This window comes from Procambarus clarkii, chromosome 79 (genome assembly GCF_040958095.1).
Source record: "Procambarus clarkii isolate CNS0578487 chromosome 79, FALCON_Pclarkii_2.0, whole genome shotgun sequence".
Lineage (NCBI taxonomy): Eukaryota > Metazoa > Arthropoda > Malacostraca > Decapoda > Cambaridae > Procambarus > Procambarus clarkii.
The window spans coordinates 12101605-12113824 of NC_091228.1; the positions used below are offsets into that span (position 1 = coordinate 12101605).

The following is a 12220-nucleotide window of genomic DNA, read 5'->3' on the forward strand; positions in this document are numbered from 1 at the left end:
CTTAGAGTGACCTTCACTCCCACACAAAGGACAGAGAGAGACAGTCCCAGAGCAGCGGAGGGCACCATGCCCAAACCTCCAGCACTTATTACAAAGTCGAGGAGAAGGAATATACTCCTGGACAGAGCACCTAGCACCAGCAAGAATGACAGAGGATGGAAGGGTCCTACCATCAAAGGTGATCTTCACAACGCGAAGGGGTTGACGTCGACGACCACGAGGGGGACGAGTAAACGAGTCAACCTGGAGGACAGAATGGCCTTGGGCATCAAGGATATGCCGAATATCATCGTGGCAATCCTGCAGATTCCGAACACCGGTTGCAACATGGGGTGGGAGGAGAATAGTGCCAACACTGGAATTCATCTGAACGTTCTTGGAGACCCGAACAGGGATCTCGCCAAGGCAAGATAAGGCAGCCAAGCGGGAAGCCGCATCCTGAGAAGGAGCAGCAACGACACGTGTACCGAGACGAGTGGGGTTGAAAGTAACACACGCATCCACGGAATCTACAAGATGCCGATGGAGGGAGAAATCGTCAGGAGGCGCAGAATCAAGAGGGAGGAGATCAAAGTATTTGGCCCATGAAGCAGGACCAAACAAGGCCTGATACGCATCAGCACGGGAAGGAATCGAGCGAGTGCGGTTGGGGCGCGAACGGCGTTGAGAACCCCTAGAGAGAGAGGGGTCAAAAGGCGCAGTAGTCACAACGAAAGACTTAGCCACACCAGGGGACGAAGTGGTCACCACCGGGGGCTGGAGGCTCGACCCAACCTCAGAGGAGGGAGGGGAGCTGGGGAAGAAGTCAGGACGGTCAAAGGAGGAGCAAGGTCGGGGCCTAACGCAGCGGGAGCTACAGAGCCTGGTCTTCCAATACAGGCCGACTCGGGGGCTTGGTCGCCCACCCCACGAGCCTGAGAGGGTACAACGGAAACATTCAACGACATAGAGACGAAAAGTGACAAATTCATCCACGAATGTGCCCCCATACCCACCATGGAGCCACAATTAGAGGCAGGACACCCAACAGGAAGCTATCGCTGATCACGCCGGGGCCCCCTAGGGGTGCGTCGTGAGTATACGCCCCACAAACGCCACCTTAAGAACCGTCAGTCCGTCGAGATCGGGTTCAGCGACGAAAGGGGGATTGACAATAAAAGGTTCCCCTCGCTCGAGACGTCGGGTACTACAGTTCTACGGGTGCAAGAGTATGCCTCCTCAAGCACCCGGGCGTCAAAATAGAAGAAGTCCAAAGAAATAATCCAAAACAAGCAAAAGGTCGGCAGGAAACGACAAGCAGATAGGAGAAGAGGGGGGAGAAAAACGAAACATAAGGAAAAGGAAAAGCGATCCGGCACAATTGGAGAAGACAGCAGCAGGAGTGCAAGGCCAGAAAAGGACAGAGGACTGCCCAACGGAGCATCACACTCCGGCAGCCGTCCACCAAGCCCCCTCACGACGCCAACGGGCCGGAAGGGGAGGGGGTAAGAGTGACAGAGTAAGAGTGACAGAGTAAGAGTGGCAGAGTAAGAGTGACAGAGAGTAAGAGTGACAGAGAGTAAGCGTGACAGAGAGTAAGAGTGACAGAGAGTAAGAGTGAGTATGAGAGTAAGAGTGAGTATGAGAGTGAGTAAGGATGACTGAGAGTAAGAGTGAGTAATAGTGCGTAAGAGTGATTGAGAGTAAGAGTGAGTAATAGTGCGTAAGAGTGATTGAGAGTGAGAGTGATTATGAGAGAGTTAAGAGTGTGAGGTGTGAGAGGGTAACTGGCCAGGGAAGCAGGATGTGTGGTCACAGATAGGCCTAGGCCTAGGCCTCATGATCTCTAATGTTGGTTTTTATATATATGTTGGATTTTTTGTCCTGTTTCAAATTATAATTATTTAGCAGGAATGTAATAAGATATTGCACAGTATTAATGTGACAATAATATATGCATTATTTCCTTGATAATCAAACTTGTTGTTCAAAGATAATATACAATCTTTAAAGGAAACGTTTTGAGAGCGCCAGCTGCCAACACTGGGCTGGTGGTGAGAGAGACATATAGTTAGTTGTGCTCAGACCTTTAGTGGTGAAGGGTGTGTCCCAGCTGGCCGCCACCAGCCGCCACCCGCCGCCATCCGCCGCCACTACCCACCACCACCAGCCGCCACCCACCACCGCCACCACCCACCACCAGCCGCCACCGCCACCAGCCGCCACCGCCCGCCACCAGCCGCCATCACCGCCACCACCACCACCAGCCGCCATCACCGCCACCACCAGCCACCATCAGCTGCCACCGCCACCAGCCGCCACCGCCCGCCACCAGCTGCCACCACCACCAGCCGCCACCACTGCCCGCCACCAGCCACCACCGCCCGTTGCCACAGTCGCCACCGCCAGCCGCCACCCACCACCACCAGCCGCCATCACCGCCACCACCAGCCGCCATCAGCTGCCACTGCCACCAGCCGTCACCACTAGCCGCCACCACCGCCACCAGCTGCCACCGCCCGCCACCAGCCGCCACCACCAGCCGCCACCACCGCCACCACCTGCCACCAGCCGCCACCACCGCCCGCTATCAGCCGTCACCGCCCGTTGCCACAGTCGCCACCGCAAGCCGCCACCGCCAGCCGCCACCAGCCCCCACCACCGCCGATCGCCACCACCCATCACAGCCGCCGCCGCCCGCCACCGCCCACCACTACTGCCCGCCACTACCGCCCGCCACCGCCGCCACTGTCCGCCACCGCCGCGTCTGTCCGCCCGCCACCACTGTCCGCCACCGCCACCACTGTCCGCCACCGCCACCACTGTCCGCCACCACCACCACTGTCCGCCACCGCCACCACTGTCTGCCACCGCCACCACTGTCCGCCCGCCGCCGCCACTGTCCGCCCGCCGCCACTGTCCGCCACAGCCGCCACTGTCGCCACAGCCGCCACTGTCCGCCCACCGCCACTCTCCGCCACCGCCGCCACTGTCCGCCACAGCCGCCACTGTCCGCCCGCTGCCACTATCCGCCACCGCCAGCACTGTCCGCCACCGCCACCACTGTCCACCACCGCCACCACTGTCCGCCACCGCCACCACTGTCCGCCACCGCCACCACTGTCCACCACCACCGCCACTGTCCGCCACCGCCACCACTGTCCACCACCGCCACCACTGTCCGCCACCGCCACCACTGTCCGCCACCGCCACCACGGTCCGCCCGCCACCGCCACTGTCCGCCCGCCGCCACTGTCCTCATGCCGCCACTGTCCACCACCGCCGCCACTGTCCGCAACCGCCGCCAATGTCCGCCACAGCCGCCACTGTCCGCCCGCCGCCACTATCCGCCACCGCCGCCACTATCCGCCACCGCCGCCACTGTCCGCCCGCCGCCACTGTCCGCCACCGCCGCCACTGTCCGCCACCGCCGCCACTGTTCGCCACCGCCACCACTATCCGCCACCGCCGCCACTGTCCGCCCGCCGCCACTGTCCGCCACCGCCGCCACTGTCCGCCACCGCCGCCACTGTCCGCCACCGCCACCACTGTCCGCCACCGCCACCACTGTCCGCCACCGCCACCACTGTCCGCCACCGCCACCACTGTCCGCCACCGCAAGCACTGTCCGCCCGCCGCCGCCACTGTCCGCCCGCCGCCACTGTCCGCACGCCGCCACTGTCTGCATGCCGCCACTGTCCGCCACCGCCGCCACTGTCCGCCACAGCCACCACTGTCCACATGCCGCCACTGTCCGCATGCCGCCACTGTCCACCACCGCCGCCACTGTCCGCATGCCGCCACTGTCCACCACCGCCGCCACTGTCCACCACCGCCGCCACTGTCCGCCACAGCCGCCACTGTCCGCCACCGCCACCACTGTCCACCACCGCCACCACTGTCCGCCACCGCCACCACTCTCCGCCACCGCCACCACTGTCCGCCACCGCCACCACTGTCCGCCACCGCCACCACTGTCCGCCCGCCGCCGCCACTGTCCACCCGCCGCCACTGTCCGCATGCCGCCACTGTCCGCATGCCGCCACTGTCCGCCACCGCCGCCACTGTCTGCCACAGCCGCCACTGTCCGCATGCCGCCACTGTCCGCATGCCGCCACTGTCCACCACCGCCGCCACTGTCCGCCACAGCCGCCACTGTCCGCCCGCTGCCACTATCCGCCACCGCCACCACTGTCCGCCCGCCGCCACTGTCCACCACCGCCGCCACTGTCCGCCCACGCCACTGTCCACCACCGCCGCCACTGTCCGCCCGCCGCCACTGTCCACCACCACCACAGCCGCCACTGTCCGCCCGCCGCCACTATCCGCCACCGCCGCCACTGTCCGCCCGCCACCACTGTCCGCCCGCCGCCACTATCCGCCACTGTCCGCCACCGCCGCCACTGTCCGCCCGCCACCACTGTCTGCCCGCGCCACTGTCCACCGCCGCCACAGCCGCCACTGTCCGCCCGCCGCCACTATCCGCCACCGCCACCACTGTCCGCCCGCCGCCACTGTCCGCCCGCGCCACTGTCCACCACCGCCGCCACTGTCCGCCCGCCGCCACTGTCCACCACCGCCACCACCGCCGCCACAGCCGCCACTGTCCGCCCGCCGCCACTATCCGCCACCGCCGCCAATGTCAACCACCGCCGCCACAGCCGCCACTGTCCGCCCGCCACCACTGTCCGCCCGCCGCCACTGTCCGCCCGCCGCTACTATCCGCCACCGCCGCCACTGTCCGCCACAGCCGCCACTGTCCACCGTACAGCCTCCCTTCTCTCCGTTAGTAAATAATTATAATTGTTAGTAAATAATAAAAGAAATATAAATTATTAAATTTTTTTTACCCTTAAATTGGTTTTAATATTTAAATTGAAAATAATAATATAATATAAAATAAAATATAATAAAAATAATATAATATAAAATAATATAATTTAATTTCAAGAAATTTAACTTTAGACACAAAGATGTGAAAAGGGTTCAGATTATAGGCTCAAACCTTTCACAAGAGATTCATATTGGTATATGAATGGATTATGAATGACTCGTGTTAGGATTGTAAAGTTGCCACAACATCTCAAATTAGTGTTAGATACGTAGGTTTTGGTTATAAGTTTTGGAAACCTATTTAAGTCCACACACTAATCCGTATCTGATACGATAAAACAAACGTTTCCAATCCTTTCAAATACTTTCCAGATATGTTGTGGCAACCTAAATTTGTTTGCTGGGACCTTACCTCAGCTGTTTCCTATCAGCTATGTTAGTAAGAGGAAGACTCTGGTTAAAGATCACATATAATTGTACACAAATATGTGATAATGTTTGTATATTTGGGCAGCAGGCGTTACTTTAAGCATATTTGGTTAAATATGACCGCAATGCTGGCGTTGTTAATCTTAAAGTGCTAGTTTTTTTATGCTTCTAACTTATTTTCTCTTCGTCAGTGCCAAGGAGAGCAATCTTAAGGAATTAATAAACAAGGAGCAATTTCGGATTAAATACACATGTGTAAGGGGATGAATTGAAGCCTTAGGTAATCTCCTTCGACGCCACTGTTGCCGCCTGCAACAGTGGCGTCAGAGGTGTATGGGGGCAATGAAACGTAGGGTAAGGAATAGGGAAATAAGGTAAGAGTAAGGGAAAAGGGGCAATCATATATTGGGTAAGGCGTTGCATAGGACTAGTACTCTCTGTGGGCGGTAAGAATCCGGTAGAGATGTGGTAGTTACCCCGTGATGTAGGTGAGTTCTGCATCTAAGTGTTGCCAGGGAAGCGAAGTAGTTATTCAATATATTTATAAGTGATTTTTTCTCTCATTTTAGTATAGCTGCCAGGATTTGTAGTCGTCTTAGGTCAGTGGTCGACTCCAGGATTTTTGTATTGTCAACTAGCAAGTTCCTAGGGAGTGTTGTGTTATGTTCACTATGAATTGAACCCGAAGTAAGTAAGTAATTATCAAAAGAAGGCACCAGACATCCCGAGAAAGTCGCAACACCTGTCCCTCACGGATCACGTACCCGGCAGCCGGGACAAGGCTCCCGCCCCTGACCGGGGGAACCACAGGGGACGCAGGCACGGCATCGTCCCCGCCACCGGGCACAGGAGCCGAGGACCCTTGGCACACATCCCTTCTCAGCACCATGACAAGATCCTGATCATCAGGGAAAACTTCGCACTGCGGGGATCCAATAGCAATAGACACAGGAGGTGTGGGCACAGGAAGCAACTCGGAGCCCCTCACAGCCCCGTCACCGACGGCGGGGGACGCCGGAGCACCATACTTCTCCACCTCCTCCCAAGGCTCACCACGATGGGGAGACACACTCTGAACCCGCTTCGATCATATCGAGACAGGCCGCCGGTCGTTCGAGTTATCACTCCCATCTTCCTGCACCACAACAGAACTCTCCGGCAGGTGTGCTTGTAAAGAACGACCCCCGAGAACCACAGCTTTAACAACCGGGGCCACCGGACCACACACTGCAGGAGACAACCCCTCGCGGACAGCCAGAGCGACAGGAGACACCGTATCCTGGAACATAGTAGGCAGATGCGGCTGAGACGGGGCGGGGTGAGGCAGCTGGGGCAGGGATGGTCGTGGCGGGGCCACACTAACCTCCACGTCAACACCTACATCTGCACCAAGACGAGCAGCAGGATCCGACACCGGGGCAGCAGACAGTAGGGAATCAACACACAAATCCCAGCACCCATTGACGGGTCCGAGGTCGACAACGGGGGAGAATCCTCCTCCCAGAAGAGGTTAATAGGGGTGACCCCGGTGGACCTCACACCCTGCAGCCTGGTGGCCCTGTAGGTCACACTTGAAACACATCTGGAGCTGGCCCGTATGAAACAAACAAAGAGGGAAGCGCAACAGCATGATGGAGGACAGTATATGATCCCTAAGGCGCATGGTGAGAGTGTGGGTTCACACGGGACCCGATTCTACCTCCCGGTGGGGACGGCGTTCATCCGCACATGAAGAACCCGCCAAAAACGGGCAAAGTACCGACGTAGAAGGTCCTCATGGAACTCGAAGGGTGCCCCATGCACTGCCACATACATCGTCATAGGACAGCGACCAGAGAAAGTCACTGATCCACCATTATCAAGAAGAGGGAAAGTGCCCCCATCATAGCACGTGACGAGATCACGGTAAACCACTGAGGAGCCAAACTTCACAATCGCACGTCCCCCAGCAAGCAGCTACACACCACACACAGCCTCCAAAGAAACACGTAACATGTCCAAAATCACCACTTCTACTGCTTGGTAGGAAGTATTACTGGAAAATTCCAGGCCTGACGACAGGTGGCACAGGCTTCCCCATACTGCAGGCCGACACGGCCACTTTCAAGTCACGCCAGCAGCCACACCAAGGCCCGCACATCATGCCGGGTTGTCAACAAACCCCACACCGGCCAAGTAACAACTGGATAGGCAAAGAGAAGCGTCCTGCTCGCCACACCACCCAGCGCCGGACTGACGTGCTGTCAAACTGATCTAAAACGTTGTCGTTCTGGATTAAGTGATACTGTATGTCGTGTCTATGTTCACACTACGTACTGATATTCGTCATCCCAATGTTATCCCTGTGTCAACATTTCTTAATATTCTTTTGGTACTTGATAACTGAATTATTTAATTATCTATATTTATTGTGTTTAAGTTGATGTAAGTAATATTAACAGCTATTATTTATCTATTGCTCAGTCATTTCATTAACTGGTTAGTATGAACGTGTCAGTCTATTATTCTTGCTGGCGGAGTTAATAGTTTAGGGTTATAATAGTTTTGGGTTAAAAACTGTAAATAATGACGTAAACGAATTTTTTTGTTATACACGTGTGTGATCACATTTACACACACAGGTGACACGTCCAACAGTCTAGTCGTGTCCATCTCCCAGTAGCAACAGTCTTGTCATGTCCATCTCCCAATAGCATCAGTCTTGTCGTGTCCATCTCCCAGTAGCAACAGTCTTGTCGTGTCCATCCCCCAGTAGCAACAGTCTTGTCGTGTCCATCCACCAGTAGCAACAATAGGCGGTGTTGAACGCCCAGAAGATGGAAATCAATGAACTATAAAATGTGTTGCACAGCAAGCCAAATCGACAATATTTAGTGAATAATAAAACATGAACATAACTTTGTTCTAACACATTTTTACAATTATAATTACCAACCTTGAGGGAGTAAGGAAGGTTCGGCTTCATGTAAGCGTCTTCGTAGATAGTTTTGAAGGTCACGGCGTTTCGGGTGATGGAGACTGAGGCGTCCTTTTTAATTTCCACTCCAGTACCTTCCTCAGTGACGATGGCCGAGGCCTTGAGACTGTACACGTCGCAGTCAATGATCCTCAGCTCCGATGCCTGCACCTCCACCTCCTTACACCCGGAGATCTGCAATGAGAACCTTTCTTGTATATTGTGTCGGTGTCTGGAGGAATACACCACTTATCACAGTATACCCCATTAATTTACGTAACCCATTAGTTTACATAACCCATTAGTTTATGTAATCCATTAGTTTATGTAACCCATTAGTTTATGTAACCCATTAGCTTATGTAACCCATTAGTTTACGTAACTCTTTAGTTTATGTAACCTATTAGTTTATGTAACCCATTACTTTACACAACCAATTAGTTTATATAACCCATTAGTTTACGAACCCATTAGTTTATGTAACCTATTAGTTTATGTAACCCATTAGTTTATGTAACTCATTAGTTTATATAAACCCTTAAGTTTATGTAACCCATTAGTATATGTGAACCCATTTGTTTCTGTATCCCATTAGTTTATGTATCCCATTAGTTTATGTAAACCCCATTAGTTTATGTAACCCATTAGTTTACATAAACCCATAAGTTTATGTAACCCATTAGTTTATGTGAACCCATTTGTTTCTGTAACCCATTAGTCTATGTAACCCATTAGTTTATGTAAACCTATTAGTTTATGTAACCCATTAGTTTACATAAACCCATTAGTTTATGTGAACCCATTAGTTTCTGTACCCCATTAGTTTATGTAACCCATTAGTTTACGTAACCCATTAATTTATGTAAACCCCTTAGTTTACGTAACCCATTAGTTTATATAACCATATTAGTTTATGTGAACCCATTAGATTCTGTAACACATTAGTTTATGCAACCCATTAGTTTATGTAAACCCATTAGTTTATATAACCCATTAGTTTACATAAACAAATTAGTTTACATAACCCACTAGTATATGTAACCTATTAGTTTATGTAAACTATTAGTTTATGTAACCCATTAGTTTACATAGCCCATTAGTATATGTAACCCATTAGTTTATGTAAACCATTAGTTTATGTAACACATTAGTTTACATAGCCCATTAGTCTATGAAACCCATTAGTTTATGTAACCCATTAGTTTATATAAACCCATCAGTTTATGTATCCCATTAGTTTACATAAACCATTAGTTTATGTAACCCCGTTAGTTTAGCTTATGTAACCCATTAGGTTATGTAAACCCAATAGTTTATGTAAACCCAATAGTTTATATAAACCATTAGTTTATGTAAACCATTAGTTTATTTAACCCATTAGTTTATTTAACCCATTAGTTTGTCACTCAATAGTTTATGTTACCCATTAGTTGATGTAAAATCTTCAGCTTTTTCAAAGGATTAAGAATACTTGAAGGTGACCAATTGTGTGGAAATCACAGTAACACTGAGGTACTCACCGTAACACTGAAGCTGAAGTACTCACCGTAACACTAGGGTGCTCACAGTAACACTGAGGTACTCACCGTAACACTGAGGTACTCACAGTAACACTGAGGTACTCACCGTAACACTGAGGTACTCACAGTAACACTGAGGTACTCACAGTAACACTGAGGTACTCACAGTAACACTGAGGTACTCACAGTAACACTGAGGTACTCACCGTAACACTGAGGTAATCACAGTAACACTGAGGTACTCACAGTAACACTGAGGTACTCACCGTAACACTGAGGTACTCACCGTAACACTGAAGTACTCACAGTAACACTGAGGTATTCACCATAACACTGGGGTGCTCACAGTAACACTGAGGTACTCACCGTAACACTGAGGTACTCACAGTAACACTGAGGTACTCACAGTAACACTGAGGTATTCAAAGTAACACTGAGGTACTCACAGTAACACTGAGGTACTCCCAGTAACACTGAGGTACTCACAGTAACACTGAGGTACTCACAGTAACAATGAGGTACTCACCGTAATACTGAGGTATTCACAGTAACACTGAGGTGCTCACAGTAACACTGAGGTACTCACCGTAACACTGAGGTACTCACCATAACACTGAGGTACTCACCGTAACACTGAGGTACTCACCGTAACACTGAGGTGCTCACAGTAACACTGAGGTACTCACCATAACACTGAGGTACTCACAGTAACACTGAGGTACTCACAGTAACACTGAGGTATTCAAAGTAACACTGAGGTACTCACAGTAACACTGAGGTACTCCCAGTAACACTGAGGAACTCACAGTAACACTGAGGTACTCACAGTAACAATGACGTACTCACAGTAACACTGAAGTACTCACAGTAACACTGAGGTACTCACAGTAACACTGAGGTACTCACCGTAACACTGAGGTACTCACCGTAACACTGAGGTACTCACGGTAACATTGAGGTACTCACAGTAACACTGAGGTACTCACAGTAACACTGAGGTACTCACAGTAACACTGAGGTACTCACGGTAACACTGAGCTACTCACAGTAACACTGAGGTACTCACGGTAACACTGAGGTACTCACAGTAACATTGAGGTACTCACAATAACACTGAAGTACTCACAGTAACACTGAGGTACTCACAGTAACACTGAGGTACTCACCGTAACACTGAGGTACTCACCGTAACACTGAGGTACTCACGGTAACACTGAGGTACTCACAGTAACACCGAGGTACTCACGATAACACTGAGGTACTCACAGTAACACTGAGGTACTCACAGTAACACTGAGGTACTCACCGTAACACTGAGGTACTCACAGTAACACTGAGGTACTCACAGTTCATGAAGTTCAACCCGAGTAAATGCAAAGTAATGAAACTAGGTGGTGGAAATAGGAGGCCAAACACAGGATACAGAATAGGAGATGAAGTACTTAATGAAACGATCAGAGAGAAAGATCTAGGAGTTGATATCACACCAAACCTGTCTCCTGAAGCCCACATAAAAAGAATAACGTCTGCGGCATATGCGAGGCTGGCTAACATCAGAACAGCGTTCAGGAACCTGTGTAAGGAATCATTCAGAATCTTGTACACCACATATGTAAGACCAATCCTGGAGTATGCGGCCCCAGCATGGAGCCCGTACCTTGTCAAGCACAAGACGAAGCTGGAAAAAGTCCAAAGGTATGCCACTAGACTAGTCCCAGAACTAAGAGGCATGAGTTACGAGGGAAGGCTGCGGAAAATGCACCTTACGACACTGGAAGACAGAAGAGTAAGAGGAGACATAATCATAACCTACAAAATCCTCAGAGGAATCGACCGGGTAAACAAGGATAAACTATTCAACACTGGTGGGACGCGAGCAAGGGGACACAGGTGGAAACTGAGTACCCACATGAGCCACAGAGACGTTAGAAGGAACTTTTTCAGTGTCAGAGTAGTTAACGGATTGAATGCATTAGGCAGTGATATGGTGGAGGCTGACTCCATACACAATTTTAAATGTAGATATGATAGAGCCCAGTAGGCTCAGGAATCTGTACACCAGTTGATTGACAGTTGAGAGGCGGGACCAAAGAGCCAAAGCTCAACCCCCGCAAGCCCAAATAGGTAAGTACAAATAGGTGAGTACAGTAACACTGAGGTACTCACAGTAACACTGAGGTACTAACAGTAACACTGAGGTACTCACAGTAACACCGAGGTACTCACCGTAACACTGAGGTACTCACCGTAACACTGAGGTACTCACGGTAACACTGAGGTACTCACAGTAACACCGAGGTACTCACGATAACACTGAGGTACTCACAGTAACACTGAGGTACTCACAGTAACACTGAGGTACTCACCGTAACACTGAGGTACTCACCGTAACACTGAGGTACTCACGGTAACACTGGGGTACCACAGTAACACTGAGGTATTCACGGTAACACTGAGGTACTCACAGTAACACTGAGGTACTCACAGTAACACTGAGGTACTC

The 12220-nt window shown here is 51.4% G+C and overlaps 1 pseudogene; it reads right to left on the reverse strand.

The window, feature by feature from the left end:
- LOC138357662 (murinoglobulin-1-like) overlaps positions 1–12220 on the reverse strand; it is a 202572-nt pseudogene that overhangs the window by 148200 nt on the left and 42152 nt on the right.